Raw genomic sequence first — 14,076 nt, forward strand, 5'->3', positions numbered from 1 at the left:
TAGTCCTATAGACTGTAAGGTTCCGAAAAGTTCTTATAACTTGTTCTAACTCAATAGTGGAAGTTCTCAAGTTTATATGATTGTTTTTGAAAGATTTATTTGAAAGGCAGAGTGATACACAGAAAGTGAGAGACAGAAAGAGCTATATAGAGAAAGATCTTCCATCTGCTGGTTCACTCCCCAAATGCTCCCAATGGCTGGGGCCAGAAGCCAGGAGCCAGAAATTCCATCCAGGTATCCCACATGGGTGGCAGGAACCTATGTACTTGTGCCATCACCTTTGCCACCCAGGAGTGTTAGCAGAAATTGGGTCAGAAGTGAGCTGGTACTTGAGTATGGGATGCAGCATCCTACACAGTGGTTCAACCTGCTGTGTCACAGCACCTTTTCCATGTTTTGTTTTATTTTGTTTCATTTTTTAAATAGGCTATGTTTTATCCACTGAGGTAAATGATAGCTGACTTGTTAAAATTGATGCCATGAGTTATTTCTTCAGGAGCAAGAATAAGCTTGCCATTTAAATATTTAAAATTTTTTTTGAAGATTTATTTATTTATTTGAAATGCAGAGTGACAGGGAAAAGAGGAAAGACACAGAGAGAGACCTGCAAACCCCTGGTTTATTCTCCAAATGATCACAATTACGATGTCTGGGCCAGCACGAAGCTAGGAACCCAGAACTCCAGCTGAGTCTCCCACATGGGTGATAGGGGCCCAACTTCTTGGGCCAACATCCTCTGCCTTCCCAGGAGCATTAGCAGGGAGCTAGAGCTGAAGTGAACAAGCTAGGACTCCAGCTCGCATTCTGATATAGAATACCAGCATCACAAGTGAAAGGCCCCTGTGTTCCAATGTCCCAGTGCCAGCCTTAGGTTATTATTATTTTTTTTTTGCTCTGAATCAAATAACCACTAGGTTAGCCTCCCACTTATTCTTACTAAAGATTTGAAAATGTTTGTCTTGATTTTGATAGAACTAGGTATTTTTCCTGAGATGCTTTTAATTTTGTAAAAAATATATTCAATAAAAATAAATTTAATAACTTGACAATTGTTTTAGGAACTAGTTTCCCAAATTTGAGTTTATTTCCGATATATCAGCTCTTCATGATTCTCTTCATGAGTTTTGATTGCCTAGCAAAAATAATGCATTTTTGGTAACCATTTAGGATATGTCATCAAGCATCAAATACACTAATGTTCTGATATGAAAGTATTAAACAAAATTAATGTTTCTGCTTTTTATTTCACCAATATTTCTCTGCATGTTTTATTCTTATTTAGAAGATATATATATATAATATAAGCATTTGTACTGTTTTGTATTTTTAAATATATTAAATAGTAGTCAAGTTTAAAAATGAGTTTAACTGAATTTTTATATAACTCTGGTTCAAACAAAAATAGAGCAGATGCAATAACAGCGTCTAAGCTAGTGTGTGTACAATAACATCTCTTTCAATTATCATCTACAGTTTTTGAAGTGAATAATTTTAAATGATGATTCTTTCTTCCAATTCATTTTGTGCTTTCAGTCACTTCAGTGAGATCCTGTGTGAGAATCCATAAGGGAGGTAGCACTCATTAGGATTTCAGTACCTTCTGCAGTCAATCCATTCTGGCATTTTCAGTAAATTAATTGTTGCTATAAAATTCCTCATACCTTTCCACAAACCTAACAGATTAAAATTGTTTGGCTCTATATGGGTTAATTTCCCCTATGCTCAATCAATGCAATTATCTGTTAATGTCAAAACTATGTAATGAGTCCATGTTGGATGTAGGTACAGCAAGTTCTGTATCCATCTGGGATTGAAGGCAAGAAGGCTAAGAAAGGTTTATCCTTTAAAAGAAATAAATATTTTGCCGTGTGTGTTTGCCATATATGTGGTATATATTCTATGTGTACATATATATGGCTTTTAAAAGTTAGGTTGCTTTTACTATCTAAGAGTTTCTGAAGGATTCTTCTATTAACAGGTATAGCAGATGGGTTTCATTAAACTATCCAGACCCTTCTTTCTCTAATCATCTGCCTCACCCAATCTGAGGGGAAAAGGGCAGACATATGAGGAATCTATTCTTCTCTAACCCTCTCTGCAAGACATCTGCTAAGACCTCATTCATCACTGTGAAAGCTGTGAATGGATGGCCACACAATACTCCAAGGTCTCATTGGGAGTGGTGCTGTAATGCCTAACCTCTCCTCTCGTAAAGCAAAAGCAACATGTACTTTTGTCAAACTGTCAGCAAATACTTCTCTCTTGATGTGGTTTGTTCAAGCCAACCTTCTGCAGTGTCAACCAGCTTCAAATGTTTCATTTTGAAAACACAAATAAAAGACAAAACCAAAAAATAACGGTTGCCTTGATGTGGTCCTCACTAATGAGTTTGTTTGCTTTTGTGGTGGCTGAAAAGATTTAGGATTTGTTTGCCTGTAGAGGTGTCCAAACTATTTAGGAGATAAAATGGTTTTCAAATGTGATTATCACAATAAATTGTTGGGCCTTAGGGGTTAGCCACTTAATAAAATTAGCTCAAAATATTTCCTTTATCAATCTTTCCCAAAATGATAGGCGATCACTCAATCATTCATAATGTCTTAGAACTGCCGCTCTCCTGGCAGACTTGAGGACTAATGTGTGATTGCAATGTAAGCAGCCAGACATCAGTTCCTCATTCCCACTCCAGGCTCAAATGGGACTGAATGCCAATGTAGTGTTAACTATATGGCCCACACTTACTTTCAATCATGAATGCCATAACTTCAATCAAATGAAATTAAAGCCAGAGTCATCATCAACTTGTTAATTGCAGTATGAAATATCTCAATCACTTTGTTTTTAGAGGTGGCATGAGAGTTATGAAAGTCAGACAATGGCATTTGTTATCCAGGGTGTGAAGTGGCCTATTAAACCATGGAAGATTCTTCCAAGTACTGAATTCAGCCTGACTCTCTGTACAATTCCAATTCCTACTTGTTCAAAAACTAAGGTTCTTGAGAACTCAATATGCATACAGAAACAAGAGATCTATAAACACCGAAGTTTTCCTTAGTTTTCAGAGTCTTTAAAAGTAGATTTTTATTTCAAATATTTTAGTTTATTATAATTTTATTTATTTAGCATAACTCTATAGTTCTGTATACTGTCTCATAAATATCAGATACCATAAGAGACAGATTTATAGTGACTTCATTTCATCTTCCTAATATCAATGTGAGTTTTTATGTCCTCAATTGTGGTTTTCCAATCATAAACACTTTGATTTAATTATTCAACATTAAGGCTATTGAACTTACATATCTTAGAGCCTACTGCTTTTTGTTTTTAATTTTTTTCAGTAAATATAGTAAATGTTAACTGTAACTTCAAAGGAGCATTGATCATGTATTTCATTTACAAACTTACTTCAACACCTACCTCAATAGTTTTAACTGTCTGAATAAAATGATTGTGCTCTCATGTCATTTTTTAAAATTTTTATTCGTTTCAGAGGTGGAGAGAGAGAGAAGAGAGAGAGAGAGAGAGAGATTGAGAAACACTCCTCTTCACTTCCCAAATGTCCACAACTTTTGAACTGGGCATGGTGGCAGGAACCCAGTGACTTGAGCCATCAATACTGCCTTAGCAGGAAGTTGGAATCAAGTGGTTCTTGAGCCCAGATATGGAATATGTGATTCCCAACCAAAAGCTTAACTGCTGAACCAAAAGCCTGTCCCTTTTCTTTTTACAAACTTACATTATCTTGGGGCCAGTGTTGTGGTGCAGCAGCTTAAGCTGCCCCCTGAAGCAGTAACATCCCATACTGGAACATTAGTTCAAATCCTGGCTTCTCCACTTCTGATCCAGCTTCCTGCCAATGTGCCTGAGAAATCAGGTAGAGCTGGCCCTGGTTCTTGGGACCCTATCACCCATGTGAGAGATCTCTAAGGACTTCCTGGCTACTGACTTTAACCTGGCCCACCCTAGCTGTTGTGGCCATTTGTAGAGTGAACCAGTGGAAGGAAGATCTTTTTCTCTTTCTCTCTCTGGAACTCTGCCTTTCAAATAAATAAATTTTTAAAAATTAAATAAACATTTACTTACCAGTCACAATAAATCATCCCAAGTACTTAAGTAAATCTTATGAATCTGAGCAAATAAAATGTTAATGATATTTTCTTAAATCTTTCATTACTATGTATGTGTGTTAGATTTCAACATAAACTTGAAAGCGTTACTATGCAACATTTTGGAAAATGGAATTTCAGAATTGATACTCATAGGCAAAATTCTCAAATCACCAAATATATACAGCATATTCTGAAACCCACAAATTAGTATTTCAGAATATGCTGTATATATTTGGTGATTTGAGAATTAAGAGAATATCATTAACATTTTATTTGTTAGAACTCCAGGCTACCCTACAGGAGCATCAGGCCTAAACCTTACTCTCCTGCTTCATCCAGAATGACAACCCTTATATTTTTCTTTGTTTAAATGAAACTTATCCATACATACCACATATCTGGAAAAAATACAAATAAATAAATAAATAAATACTTTCCCCTAAGAGATTATAAATGCCAAGAAAGTGATAATTTCCAAAATACTTTTAAAAACATTGCTTTCTTTATAACATGGTGAATGAGTAAATGAAATGATGATATTGCAATAACTAAATGATTTATGTATTACTATAAATGATAATAGAGAATACTTATAATATTATTATTACAGAAAAATAATATATACTATGCTGATACTAAGCTTGTGATAAGCAAACATAAATGATTCTCTTTTTTTTTAAAAAAAAGATTTATTTATTTGAAAGGCAGAGTTACAGAGAGAGGTAGATACAGAGAGAGGTCTTTCATATGCTGGTTTGCTCCCCAGATGGCCATAATGGCTGGTGCTGAGCTATCTGAAGCTAGGAGCCAGGAGCTTCTTCCAGGTCTCCCACATGAGTGCAAGGGCCCAAGAAATTGGGTCATTTTCCACTGCTTTCTCAGGCATGTTAGCAGGGAGCTGGATCAGAAGTGGAGCAGCAGGAACCTGAATCGGTGCCCATATAGGACACTGGCGCTGCAGGCCTGGGCTTTAACCCGCTACACCACAGCACCGGTCCCTAAATGATTCTTTTAGGGATTTTGTGGTATAATGGTTAGAGAATCAGGCTAAAAGTTAGAAAGCTAGTTCAAGCCTGTAATGAAATCACTGTTTGAGATAACTTTGCTGATTACTAGGTTCCAATGAAATTGAGTAAAAATTACTGTGATGCAAAAGACAAACACTGCTTCAAGGAGGCAGAAATATTAACATCTAGAACTTGGACTTTGAAGCTAGGCTGCTAGAGTTCAAATCCTGATTGTAATTGACAGTTTTGACATTGGACAAGTTTTATAACCTTCCTGACCCTTTGCATTCCTATTATGTGAAATGGAAATAAAAATAGGACTTCACAGCACTGCTTTTGGATGAATTGTTTGATGTGGAGCATGCAACAGTACTTGAAAAATTAAATGATATATTTTGACAAACATAAAGCACTAGAGATATAACTCAAATGATCAAAATGCTTATAATTTCTCTGGAATAGATTTTTAAGTTAGTTAACATTTCAGAATTCTAAGAAAGGTATCATAATTATTATGTGATTTGGTATGTCCTATCAGGCTTTGCATTAGAACAATATAAGGCCAATATCACACATTGTTATAGATATTAGCAAATACTACTAAGGTCATGTACTCAGAAATAATATATGCTTACTTGTACTGCTAGACCATATCATAAAAGTTGAAATAATGTCATATAATCTTTATTATATTTTGCCATTTTCTCCTTGAGCTAAATTTTCTAAAAGCAAGTCCATGGTTTGGGTAAAATTATCAGTCTTGTTACCAGGAACTTTCCACGTTTTAGCACCAAATGATCCATATCTAGGTACCCCTGAGTTCTGAGAAAACTAGAACAGGTGACCAGTTCTCATCAAGCCTCTCTATCCCCTAAAATGTTAAGCATAGTTTTTTACATGTGAACATTGTTTAATTAGCAACTATTGAACTGAAATAAATTCAATCAGTCTCTATCAAAATCTGTCTCTTCATTTACTATGCACAGGGCATTTTTTGTGACTGTAAATCTAACAAAATATCTTGGGCTTAGTGATTACAAAACAACCAGGTAAATTGATATGGATCCAGGGATGTCCAAGAAGACAAAGAAAGAAAGTAAATCCAACAGAGCAGTAAAAGTAAACTATCCAGAACATTTTGACTGACAGTAATTACATTCGTATTCATCTAGTGGATAGTATGTAAGAAGCTAATATTAACTAGACAAAATATTAACATATATTAAACTAAGTGTCTCCTAATGGGATTAACTTTGATTTTCATAAAATAATAATTCTATGTTTAATAAACACTAACAGTTTATAAAAATGTAGCAGTAAGCCACTGTGGTAAGGGTTTTAGACTATTTTTCTTATTTAAGGGTTCAAACCATTTTAATTAATGCTACTTCTTTAAAATCATATATGATTAAATGAAGACATTAAATGTCTTTGCTTAAAGAAAGCATGGGTAATAACCTCTACTAATTGTTAGTGCTAATGCACACTAAAGGAGTCTGCTTAATATTCATCTTTTGAAATCTCCATCAATGACTCTTTGGTCTTGGCAGTCCCTGGAGAGCTAATGCAAGCCTGATACATTCACTTTGCACTTCCAGTTTAGTGATAGTGCATCAAAGGGGTAGAGGTTCATAAGTCATACTTTCTGCTCAGTCCCTGTTGGAAATATCAACAGAACATACTTTCTGAAGAGTTTTAAGTACTTCCAAGCCCTGTTGGAAACAGGAAGGGCAAAGGTAAAAACACATTTTTTTTTTTAAAAAGTACAACACTGAACTTAAGAAAAAGAAAGAAAGGAAAAAAGAAAGAGAAATGCTTATTTTGCATTTGGAATAAAGGTAGAATTTTATTTTTTCCTTTCTGCTTACTAATTCATGCACTCCATGTTCCTTAGGAGGGCAGATAGTCAAATAGCCTTGTCCTTATGCACCTCTGCACTCTGGGTGACTTTTCTAAGCCTTGAGCTCCCACTGACTTCAAAGAAAGGAAAGGCCATGGAAGAAATCCACAGGGTGCAAAAGGAAAAGGACTGGGTACAAAGCATGCAGTTCAGTCATCTGAAGTGTAGTATTGTTTCTTCATCATCTTCTGATGTGTTTAATCAAGTTCTATCTCCAATATTACACACAGGATTTTTTGTTGTTGTTGTTTAGGTGAAATGGAAACATCTGTGTCTTGTGAGAAATCTTAACCCCCATGGAAAAATAATAATTCTGAATACTTTTATGTATGTCCATTTCAAACCAGATAAAGTTAGGAATGTGGTTCTCTTCCTACTTCATGTGTCTGTAACACAGAAGCAGCCCGGGCAATATTTCTAACTTGATGGTGACTCAATAAAGTGTTAGTCTATGAGGTGATCATAAGCAGTTCACCAACACATAATTAGGATAAAAATCTCTGATCCGATGGAAAAAGAGGAGAGTCAAAGTGATGGGAAGCAAGAAGATACTCCTATTATGTAATTGTTTTGTTACATGTGCATTCTTTCATGTGTAAATTTTATGTAACAATAATCCCATCTGTCATTTTCTCTCACCTCTAAGTACTTTATTCTTGACCTATATTTTGAGGTGGAAAAGACCAAGCGCATGTATTTTTCCCAAAGTACTTCATTCAAAATGAATTACTCCAAATGTACATCCTTTTATATAACAACATTACTTTTTATGCCCAAGTCCCCTCCTTTCTTTTCTCTTTTTAAAATTGTTAACGTTCTTACATCCCAGGTCTTATATCAACTTTGTTTTTCTATCCTGGGTACATGTTGGCCATTTTTAAATCCTGCTGTCAAACACCGTTTCACAGTCTAATTTCTAGTGTTTCCACTAAAGTTTCTACATCTTCATGTGGAATTTTTTACTTGAACATCACACTCATGTCATCCTTCTTCCAAAAATCTGATAATGAGCCTTGCAACTGTGTGACTAATTTCTTCCAGAACTTGTTACTACTGAGCTCTTATACTGCATCTTGTACAATTAGTACATGAGAAGCTCTGTATTCAGCAAGTTTGCTTTTTACCTTTCAAGTAATCAAGCACCGATCATTATCTTCATCACCAGATGAGAGACATAGGTGCCATATCTCATCCTGTATTGATAATACAAGTAGAATAGCTCACTTAAGAAACCTTCATTCTTGGTAAAACATGTTAATAAATGAATAATGGTTGAGTACTTGTAAGTTTCTCATGACTTTTCTCCTGTACCTCCTCCTATATTCCAATTACATAATCCAGTATGTTGTGTGTTCTATGCAAGGCTCAGAAACTTGGCTAGTGGACTGGCCATATTCATTAGTTTACTCTATCTGTGGTTGCCTTCACCTATGATAGTCAGTTGAGTAATTGCAACAGGGACCATATACTGGTCCACAAACAGTAAAATATTTAGAGTCTAGACTGAGAAAATGTTTACCAACTGCTTTTATAGCCAAAACAATAATAATTCTCATGACAGAGGTTCTGTCCTGTTTTCCTATTTTCTTATCTTTCCCAGTAAAACGTGGTGATTAATCGAGACAAAAATTTCAAGGTTTCCTTCAAATTTTTCTTTATTAAAGAACTGGAGATTTTAATCTGGGTTTATGAATGAGGATTTTTAAGGACAAATTTTTGGGTCTCTTTGTATGTACATACAATTTTGTATAGTAGCATTTACTGAGTGGTTAAAAATAGATTCACATATTTTTGAGGTTTTAATCGAAGCTCCAATACTTTGGCTGTGTGGGACTTGACACAGGCTACTAAGACATTGTAAATTCACTTTTATCTGAATGATATGGTGTTCAACTATTAATACAAGCTTGAAAATACATTGCTAGGATAAATATAAATATGACAACCCATATATGCATTTATAGTTTATAAATCAAGTGCTTACTAACAGATCCTAGTCACTAGATGGGAATACTGTTGAGTATTCAGTGCCAGATCACTCTTACTTGCCACTCTTGTCCCCAAATTAAACTCAAGCTAAAAAAATTTAGCTATTATAAAGATATCAAATACAGGCTTATTAACTCATTTGAGAATGAGTTAACTGTACTCATGCTTGCATAGATAGGTAATGGAATGAGGGATAGTAGAACGAATTTAAGAAAACATAGCTTCAAACAACATGTATTAAATATTTAGCTGATTTCTACGGGTAGCCAGAACTAAATCTGGTTATTTTTGTAACTATATGAACTAGTATCAGAGAATTTTTTGTTTTACTTATTACTATAACAATTTTATTTTGACAGAAAAAAGGCACAACAGAAAAGTCCATTTTTTAAAAAGTGATACAAAGAAAATAAAGTTTCTAGAAATCTGCTAAATTTTCTAAAATGTCATGCAACTTAAATATATATCTAATAAGAATTGATAAAAAATAAGTTGACTAAACAGGATATTTTTTTTTACCCTGGATATAAAACAGAAATGATAAATTTAGTTTTAGAAAACAGATCTGCCTATTTTACATCCTTTCCAATCTGAAGTGGTACCAGCAGTGTTGAGAATGACAGTACATATGTTATGACTGTTTGAATTTCAGAAAGCCTTTGGTTAAATTCTGCATAATTGGTTCCTGCTTAAGAAAGAGCTTGCAAGAATCCAGGAGGAGACATGGGAGTAGATAAAGAATGAGTGGAAGAAACAAAAAACAGACACTCCTGGTAAGAGGAACCATGTCCATTCTGGGGGGAAGTATTAAGAGGGTCCCACATGGAGCAGGGCTTAGATCTTGACTGCCTTTTATCTGAATAACTGATTCAGACAGGGGGATCAGATTTAAGTGGTTACATTTGCAGATGCTGATTGGAAGACAGTGAACATGGAGATAGTTGCCAGAGAAATTCGGAAGGCATGGTTGTACTTTATTATAGCACAGAGGACCAACACATGGCATTTTAATGGTTATAAACACATTATGCTCTGAATCTATTTACATAAAAATGCAGGGGAACAGGACAAAAGATAGAGCCTTAAAATATAGACCCAAATGACAATGGATAAAATAAAATCCATAAAAGCCTAATTTTGAAAATCTTCACAATTCACATTTCAGGGTCTAAAATACAATGACAAATTGGCTTAAATTATTTACATGAAAACAATACACATTGTGGTAAACCATGTTTATACATTTTGAGATCTTTTACATATTGGCACAGTTTCAAATTACAATGAACAGATAAACAATGCTATTTTGATGACTTTATGATTGTTCCTTTACAAGTCAATTCTGAAAAATAAAATATGAAAGAAAGAGTAAGTACAATGCAATGACATGATCTTGTCTATGAACATGTGAGCATAATTATGGTGGAATAGCATAGGCCTGATAAAGTTGAAAAGATGACTGACTAAATGAGTAAATGGATGCTGAACCCCTGCTAGGATGTTGTTTGTCTCCAACTTATTAATATAGAAGTAAACTTTAAAAAGTTGTTCATTCCTCAAAAAGTTGCACATAGAGGTGTCATCATTTTAAGGGCAATTTAAAGAAAGTGCATTGGTCATTACCATTACCAGCTTTCAAAATGAATAGGAAAACAGAAGTAACAGGAAGTTAATGATTACCTTAAAATACACATAGTATATGAACAATCAGATGATTCACATGGACTTCAAAATGAAAACATTTATACATGTTGTAGCACACAACACCCTTTATGTTCTTGTTTAATTGATTGTACAAAATACTCCAGAATGATGACAAAATCCCTGCTTGTCAGTGTGATTGATTGTCTGAGTAAAACAGAAAATTCAGAAAGTCAGCAAACAACATTCTAAAATAAAAACTTGAGACAAGGAGTTTAATTTTTAAACTGATCAGTTCATGCTCATAAAAAATAAGCCAGAACTGATAAGATGAAAGGAAATGTGAGATTAGATTAAAGATTGGAATTGTTTTCACAAACATTTTAAATACAAAATGGTTCAGTATATTCCGCTGAAAGTTAAAGACCTTTCCAGCTTAATTCCAGTCAAATAAAATCCCTATGCTACAGTAACATACCCTGGATTCTCTATTTGGGGAAATAAGGCAAAAAAAAAAAAGTGGTAAATAAGTTTTATCTCCTATGTTGGCTCTTAGCAAAAATATTCAATTATATATTAAATTATTATGCTCTTTAACTATATAAATAACTTCTAGAAGAAAAGATTTCTTGTGACTGTTCTGCAAATGAGGAAATGGAATCTTAGTGAACTTTAGTAACTTACCCAAGGTAATGTCAGATCTAGGAATTAAGACCAACTTGGTTTGCTTTCTCAAGTCCGTATTAAGAAAGATTATAAAAATTGGGATTGGCCTTGTGGCACAGCAGATTAAATCACAGCTTGAGATACTGGCATGCCAATTCATCCCAGCTGCTTACCTTCCTGTTCACCTGACTGATAACTCAGCTGGGAAGGCAGCAGAAGATGGTCCAAGAACTTAGACCTCTGCCGCCCATGGGAAGACCCAGACAGAATTTCAGATTCTTTAATTTGACTTGGCCCCCACCTGGCTGTTTCAGTAACTTGGGGAGTGAACTAACAGATGGGATATCTGTGTTTTTTTCCCTCTCTTTCTGTTGTTCTCCCTTTCAAATAAGTATAAAAGAATATTCTAAAAAAATTATAAAAATTAAGCATACATGTAGTTAAAATACATTGACTTCCTATTGTGTGAGAGGCATTATTCTTGGAGGAAATTTCAGTGAAAGGCATAATTGTAGCACACAATGTATTTTTCAACTTAAAATACAATGTCTGTAAGTTTGGGTATATAGAATAACAATGGATCACCAAAATCAAATAGTGAGAAGACTAGGAATGGCTATCAGATGTGTTATTATGCATAATATTCTGAAATGAAGGAAAAGCATACCAAATAATAATATAGTAGAGTTCCCCATCCCCATGTATCTCTTTTTATGAGGGTTCCAACAATTGAAACTGGTATATTATAGTGAATGAATACTGTATTCCAAGAAATGTGTTTGATTTTCTCATAACATTCAAGAGGGATTGTGTTAACTCTGAATTGAAGTTCCAGAATTCTATGCACCCTAATTATGCAAAAGTTGATTGGGCAGGTCATAGAAGTTCTGAGAGCAAAATTTGACTCTCTCTATCTTCAAACTCTCTCACTCAGTTATTCCTTTCTCTCTGAAACTCTGCCTTTCAAATAAATAAATAAATTTAAAAAGAAAATTATTTATTATTTATTTGAAAGAGTTACAGAGAGAGAGAAGGAGAGACAGAGATGGAGATCTTGCATTCTCTGGTTCACTCCTGAAATGATCACAATGACCAGGGTGGGGTCAGGCAGAAGCCAGGAGCCAGGAGCTTCTTATGGGTCTCTCATGTGGGTGCAGGGGACCAAGTATTTGGGCCATCTTCTAAAGTTTTAGTAAGGAGCAGCCTGGACTTGAACATGCACCCATATGGCATGATGATGTTGCAGGTAGCAGATTTACCAGCTATGCCTTAACTCCGGCCTCTGTTTACATGAATTTTTATATTTTTATTTATTCTAGAGAGCCCATTCTGTGATTTAACGTCTAAATAAAGGAGAAAGCTCAGATGCTAAGCATTCTTTTGAACGTTTTTCAGTAAAGGAGGAATTGGCCCTGAACAAAAATAGCATTGCTTTTATTTTAACTTTTAAAATTTTTGTTTAGTGGCACTCCATATAAAAAATCAGTATACATGTATGTAATCTATAAACAGCGGGACAGAGCATTTTACCTTATACTATCTTAAAATTCCTACGAGCTTGTGTCTATTATTCTTTCCTTCGGGTATTTTGCATTTAGAAATCTCCTCTCATGTGGCTGTAGCTCAGATGTATTAAAATAGCACTTTGTGTAATACTGCAAGATGCAAGAGTGTTTGCATGCCTACCCTATCCTGGCTTCCTTCTTTGGAATTCCTCATGTGGTTTGTACAGTGACAAAATGAAGAACATTTGTAACAACTTCCAAAGAGACCATCAAGTTGAGAAGACTCACATATTTGCTTTAGATAGAAATATTTTGGTAGTCTTTTATTCAAAAAATAACCTTAACCTCACATTGACTGAATCTAGAGTAGAAATGATCTGACAGTTGTTTTCTGATGGTCTTTTTCCATCATAGGGTTCAGTTGCCCTCACTTGCAACTACATCCTTCTATTTTGTCCATTGCTTTGCTGACAATGCAATAAGGGTTTTTTTTTTAATTTTTTTAACTGATGTGGATCAGTAAGTTTCAGCTTTGTTCTTCTCTCTACACAAAACATGCAGGTAAAACATTACACACCTAGCTTATTTCATAGAATTCTAAAACAAGCCTTATACACAAAGATTGCCCACAGCCAAAGATTGTCAGAGTAAATTTCGAATGATGGTCTCTAAGATTCCAAAACTCCTTGCAAAACTAGACATTCTCAAATTCTACCAGTTGATGCAACTACATACCTTGATCTTTCTCCTCAACTAAGCACAGACCCTGTGAATGAAGAGAGGTTTACAAAGGGACTCAGATTAAAAATGTTGCTTGCATTTTCCCTGATACTCACACATTGCATCAGCGTTATTTACAAATTACAGTCGTGTAGGACCAAGAAAGATCAGTGACTGACAATGAACATATGTTCAATAAGTACAGCTTATTCAATTTCTATAATCTGTATCACATTGGGCATTTATTAATCAAGAGATGGGTTACTAGAAAATATGTAAATGTTAATGGTTGGAAGTTGGTCAAGTAGATTTAAATAGTGTTTACGGTGTATCTTTTTGTTGAGATAATATAATTTCAGACTAGACACCCATATTAGATTTTTTGTAATAAAATTCCTCCATTTTACCATTGGAAGCCTGAAGCTAGTAGAAGTCTGAAGCTGATCAGTGGTAAAATAACCCTACCTAAGTCCAGAGAACAGGCTTTTTCCTCCTGGTGCAGTATACTTTTTATTTTCCAGCCTTTCCTTCTCTGT

This window comes from Lepus europaeus, chromosome 22, assembly GCF_033115175.1.
Source record: "Lepus europaeus isolate LE1 chromosome 22, mLepTim1.pri, whole genome shotgun sequence".
NCBI classification, from domain to species: Eukaryota; Metazoa; Chordata; class Mammalia; order Lagomorpha; family Leporidae; genus Lepus; species Lepus europaeus.